This window comes from Polyodon spathula, chromosome 22, assembly GCF_017654505.1.
Source record: "Polyodon spathula isolate WHYD16114869_AA chromosome 22, ASM1765450v1, whole genome shotgun sequence".
NCBI classification, from domain to species: Eukaryota; Metazoa; Chordata; class Actinopteri; order Acipenseriformes; family Polyodontidae; genus Polyodon; species Polyodon spathula.
Genome location: NC_054555.1, coordinates 7,064,818 through 7,071,562, shown reverse-complemented (window position 1 = coordinate 7,071,562; position 6,745 = coordinate 7,064,818).

Below are 6,745 nucleotides of genomic sequence, written 5' to 3'. Positions count from 1 at the left end.
CTTATACTGCTTTAAACATGGCACAGAAATACACGCCCTATATATCAGCAGCATTCACCAGACCAAATAGCCAGTATTATTTGATAACTGCCTTTATTTATGAAGGAGCTGGAGACTAGCAGCTTTTATGTGGAGCCGATAGAAATGTTGCAATGCTCATCACAAAGCCTTTGAGACGATCGGCTCATTTAAAGCGACCTGGTCTCCTCGGCTATGGTCCTGAAGTAAAGCTGAAGCCAGGACAAAACGGCCTTTGAAACATTTAACAACAGGAAAAACATTTCCTAGACACATCCTGTGTAAGTCCCACCTATTTGAAAGTTTTCTATACTGGGAATAACACGCACAAAAAAAAAAAAAAAAAAAAAACACTTTTTAAGAAAATGGTTCCACTTTCCCTCTTGTAACAAAACTATAACATCATGGAAAAAGGGAGCTAAAAGTGTAATCAAAATGTTACACAATTATTTGTAATAATGAAGCTAACAGTGTTTCTCCTAATGTTCTGTGAAATACAAATTACAGCAGGAGAAAGCTCTGCCGCAAACCATTTTAAGGAAAATAAGGCTAGAGATTTTAAAAGATGTTTCAGAGTGCCACTTGGCACTGGTAATTGCAAGAACATCAATTCCCATGTTGAAGAGCCTACATTCAGAACAAACCCATGGTCCCTCATCTATTCGTAGCATGAAAGAGAAGGGTAGCATTCAGATTAACCCCTTCCTTCCTTCACTCCTTCCTTCCTCGTTGATAAATTCACTTTGTGAACTGAATGCTCAAAAGGGACGAGTGACAGTGACCCTGCAATGGTATTGTGGGAACACTTTTGAAATGGTTTTTGCTACAGAGTGTTATATGAATACATTATTGCATATTTCAAATATATAATCACCTATAATGGATTCCTAAATGAAAGTGATATGATGTGTTGAAATGCCATTGGACTGCAAAGACTACTGCATCTACCTTTCACATGATGCAGTTTAGAGATTAGTTACACTAGTTTGAAGGGGAGACTGGAATATTGAAAACAGAATGTTCCAAGGTTAAGCTTCATTAAAGGTGTTCATTAAGTTATCACTGTCTGCTTTATTCACAAAAACAGACACAGGCTAATATCACACCATTTAAAGCAAGAGTTTCTGATGGGTTTTGTGTTATTAATCTAATCTAAGGGTTATTTCTAGTTGTCTGTGTGTAGGGTTGGGAGGGTTGGGAGGGTTGGGAGGGTTGGGGCGGGGGGAGTTAATCCAGCTGTTTTTATAATAAAAATACCCTTGTCACGTAATATTATCAAGGGTTATTTTAAGTTTAATGTGGTCCAAAGGCTGATAATGTAGTTCATATACTTTTTAGGAATCTCAGAGAATGAAGTGGGATGACTAAAGGGTTGGGTAATTGGCCATTTGCCAAATAATTGTATCACAGTGGCTATTTTAAGGATTTGGAAAATGTGTTTATTAGAAGGAAAGAGTATTGTCTCCACCACTATGAATTGCATACACTCATTTGCATTAGCCTTAAAAAACAAACAAAACAAGCAAAAGTGCTTTCAGTCCCAATGTAAATGAATATATTTTTTTGCACAGAGACAGGTCAAACAACATCTTTAAACATTTGCTACTGAAACTGTCATTTATCTATACATTCAGTGTAATCTCCCAGTGCTATACACTGGTTACTGATTCAAAGTACTGTATATTATGCTTACCAACATTACTCTGTACAAACCTTGCTGTTAGACATCCAGAGACTTTTAAGATTGGTGTAATTTTATTACTGTTGTGTGGAAAGACAACTGTGTTAAATCAGTATTTTTTATTTTATTTTTTTTTGCAAGAAATGAATTAATAAAAGCGTTTTCGATTACAAAACTAAAATAACAACTTAAAAAAAAAAAGAAAGATCTGTAGGAAAAAACAAAGTAACAAATAAGTAAGAGTGAAAGCAGCCGGAAAGTTTCTAAATTAGGAAAGAGCTTCCGGTAACTGCAGGGTTGGGGGGGTGGTTATTAAACAAAACAAGAAAGACTATGTGAAAGGCTGGGCTACATCAGCTGTCTGCAATGCAAAAATAGCACTGCGTTTAGCACCTCGCTCTGTACACCCTAAAGAATAGCAGACAAAAGTGATTAAAATAGAACCACTGACCACTGGAGAGGTGGACAGTGAAAGGCAAGACCCATAAAGCTCATCACCCCTCATTGTGTGCTGTGAATGGAGAGGAAAAAGGGCTAAAAATAGCAGGCCGCACACCACCACCACCCGTCCAGAGTGAAGCACAGATACACACAGTGTGACAGGGGGAGGGGTCTGGACCACAGGCTGACAGCTCAGACTGATCAAGTTCATGGGAAACATGAGTAGGCCATAACAAAGACAGGCCTGCAGGCCTCAGCTCTGGCCACAGATACATTATTTTACAAACACGTGGGAGGTCTGAGATATGCTGCGCTCAGCATGGTGTGAGAGCATAACGTTTATACAACAACATTTTATTGAGTAATTAAGATAACTAAATCATCAGTTATCTTTACAACAGTTCTTGTTCGTTTTGGTAAATTAAAAAAAAAAAAAAAAAAAATGTTAGTGGCCCTATTCACAAAACTTAATATAATGGCTTGGCATCTTAGTCTATTGAACTGAATAGAGAGGCAAGTGCTGGACACGAAACGCTAACTTCACGGTTCAAAATGAGCGTAATACCATTCAATTAAAGAATAAGGTCTGTAGAGGATAAGTAAGCACATGCCTTAGGCTGATGTCAGTATTATTAGCTCATCAGCCTCTGGGAGGAAATTCATTACAAATTATTTAAATACAGTTTATTTATTTTTTTTGTGGTAAATTTAAAAAAGTTTGGTATTTATTGGTTGTTAAATAAACTGCATTTCAGCTTTCTAAAAACCCTTTTCCCTAATAATACCAGCCTCATGGCTGCCCCTCAATGTAACTCAAAACTGTAAACCCAATAATCACATGGCTCTTTGTTTCACAGGGTCATCCACACAGTGTACCGCTATATACTGTATAGAACAGTGAGTCAGGATTATTCATTTCTGGACAGCAGTGCACTGTTGGACTCGATTCCTGTTATTATTTCATTGGCTAGGCAGAGACATTGGGCAGCTGTGTGAGCCTGGAATTCCCCTACAGTCCCTCTTCGCTATTCAAACCACAGAGAGTTTTGAATGAACTACAAAAAGAGTGGTTTAGAAAAGGACTTCTTTTAGACTGAGATCAAACACACACACGCACACACACACACACACACACATACTTCTTTTTTTCCATGTTCCCTACCTGACCTTTCACTGCACTGCTAAGCCAGATGACTCATTGTAGCCTCAGTACAGGGACAAACAGAGCTTCAGCATCCAGTGTGAGGCCCAGAAGAGAATAATAGTCAAAAAGTTAACAGAAATGCGGGTGGATAAACTGGTTGAAGTTATAACCTTCAATATAACTGAGAAGGAATTTGACTGCTGTGTGTTTTTATTTGTTGATAAAATGTCTGGGGGAGGTGGATACAGGTAGTGTAATTAAATAATACATAGAATGGGTGCTTGCAGGTAATTTAAAAACGGTGTCACTATTGAGGCTGGTTATTGTAGGTTTCCTGAGAGGGATATGTTTCATTGATCCAGACATTTTGACTGGACAGAAATAATGCTGAGGTGCAACACAGGCAGAGGTGGAGGGGTTACACTCCATGAGGTCAGTTTTAATATAATTGAATTGTGTACAGTATCTCTTATTGATATAAGAAATGTCATCTTGTGCAGTTTGGGCGAGGTGGTCTGGCTACTTAAAAGGATTTCTGTTATAATAACAGACACTCTACATACTGTAATGAATCTCCTCCTAGCGACTGGTGAGTTAATAATATTGACATCAGCATAAAATCCGTACTTACCTCTCGACTTTGAACCACATGGTTTGCGCTTTGCGTCCAGCTGTGCCTTTCCATTCAATTAAATGGGCTGGATAACGATGGATAACTTATTGTACAGTAAATCACAAAAATTACTCAGGATTTTGACAAATCATTACCAGTGATTGGTTGATTAATGCATAAAGACTCTATTAAAATCTTTCAGTTACAGTTCCTAGCAGCGCAATGAACACTGGAAATTAATACGATAGTATCCCACCATGCACTGTATTTTATGTTTACAACCCTTCAAATATGGAACCCATGCCCAAGGAAGACATAGAGCTTAGAATGAACATTATGGCTTTGAGCATTCCATTTTGAACTCTGAAGTTCTGCTTCATCAGTTTCGTTGTTCCAGATATCAAGAAGTGCCTTCATTTCGGAATCTGACCGAGTCATTCCGCGTGCCACCATTTTACAACATAAGACGATATACAGTGAGGCTGTATTGATAGTCATTTTCAACTCCTTCAGGCGCCTGTATTTGCAATGTCCATGTGCCAAAAATATCAAAGGGCATTTTGTGATATTGAAGGATACACAAAAAATAGTGTTTGGTATTACCCCATCCACACTTCTGACAAACCGCACTACCCGATGTGACCAAATTTAGAACTGGACTCGAGACTATCTGCTGAGGTGGTCTCGAGTCCTGTTCTCAAGTTCTTTTAATTAAGCCAGTTTAAAAGCAACTAATATGATTTAAATGTATAGTGTGGACAGGGCCTAAAAATCACCCCTAGGGAAAATCCTAGCTGTATTAATTTAGAGTTGAAGAACAAACAAACAGGAAGGAGGAAGGAAGCGTTTTGTAACGCTTAACTCCAAGTCTATGAGATGACCCTCTCTTGTGACACACTAGCAGCCTACTTAATAATGATATTCTTTCTGGTATGAACAAAAGCATTAATCAATTTTGTAATAAAGCACAAGCTAAAATAAAATGTGCTGAAATTACTACAGCCTCATAGAGGAGGTTAACTAATGGGCTAAATTCAGCAGCTTGTTATATCATTTGTTTTTCTAAATTAAAACAATTATTTTAAAGAGGAGTAAAGTAGTGTTCTAGAGACAAGCATAGTTATGAGGCAGTATGTTGCTCTTTATTTGCATCTTGGTAAATCAGACCATTATAATCAAATGATTATTACAGAAGGACTGTATGTGTAAGGTTGTCTGGTAATTTCATCCCATAGCAATCGCAGAGAAAAAAAAAAATAACACAAAAAAAAAAAGAAGTAAAACCAAGTACATAAACGTTTTATATCCTAGATAAATCCTTTGGCATACTTTTTAACATCACTGCTTCATTCTATCGATAGCAAAGGCCTGCGTATCGTTTGTGAGGATTATATTCTGTAATAGCAACGTTTACAAAAACTTTTTTTAGAGGTCAATTGAGAACAAATTTAATGTTGCGTTCCAAGTTGTTACTGTGGGGTCATTGGACCACATTATTCTTCTCTAAAACACACTGGTAATGCATCCTCACCAATGCTATGGTCTTAAATAAGTTATTGGTCTTAAATGTGACTCAAGAGATAATTCTAAAATCACTGGTTACAGACTACCTTAGAACTTGTTTTAAACAGGAGTTCTGGAACCTGTTGCTGCTCCTCAATTGTAATTATTTTATTGATAGCTGGTTTTATATTTCCTGGCTGCATCAACTTTTGAATGATGCTGTTTTAAAATGCTTGTTGCTCGTACAGTATATACACACACAGTAACAGTAACTGAGTCTGTGCTACTGCTGCTATCAAAATAAAAAGTATCATATCACTTTGGCGCTGTAGGAACTGACCCGTCTGCCTTTGTTAAACAGAGGTTAAAGTTTCCGGGCCTGGTTGTAATCTGTTGCTGGGAGCCAGCCCTGCGGACAGACCGAGGTCCTCAGTATCCCCAGCTGTCGATACTGTTTCCCAACACTCTTGGCCACTCAATCCTCTCCAGAATGTGGAATGGACAAGTTAGGATGAAGGGAAGTGATTCAGCGGCTGTTTACTGAAGCCGTCCAAGAAAGGAAATACAAAACAGCATCTAGAGGATTGAGGATTGAAAATGATATGGAGAATAGTTCCAAAACTATTTAAAAGTTGAAAGAAAAATGAAGATTGTATTCCTGAGGCACACTGAATTTCCAAATTGAAAACATACGGTACTCTGGATTGGTTGATGTATAGGAAAGGAAGAAACCTACCACACACTAATTTAGTTTTGGGTTGAATTTATGCCAGAGAAGAAGTATAGAGATCAATGGGAAGTGTGAACTCTAAAACTGGCAGCGGAAAAAGAATTATACAGTACATGGTAAGAGGAAATGGCACAGTTCTCAGTAAGTTTGCTCTCTGGTCATCTATAGAGCAACACATTGAAATAAAAGAACATGGGGAGTACCAATCAATGGCAATTAACTTCTGCACTGGGTGTTTTAGAAGCCGGTTGAAAGGGACATCTTTTACTGCTCTACTGAGGCCGTAAACTCACAATGAAGATATGTATAAAACAAGCAAATACAACGGATTCGTCAAGTAAATGTGACCGTTCCTTAAACTTAACTCAATACCTACTGCACAGTACTTTATTTAATACTAGATGCAGCATCTTAAAGGTATAAACATGTGGGGTGCGTCTCACGCCAACAAAGGGTTAAAAAAGCCTATGAGAAAATACAGCAATAGAGACGAGCTCATTTATAACTACGATTGCAGGAATGATGTAGATAATAATAAATAAATCATTTTTATTTACCGCCATCACAAAGTGCTTTACAACAAGGTCTCACCCCAAAGTCAGAGCACAAAGAGGT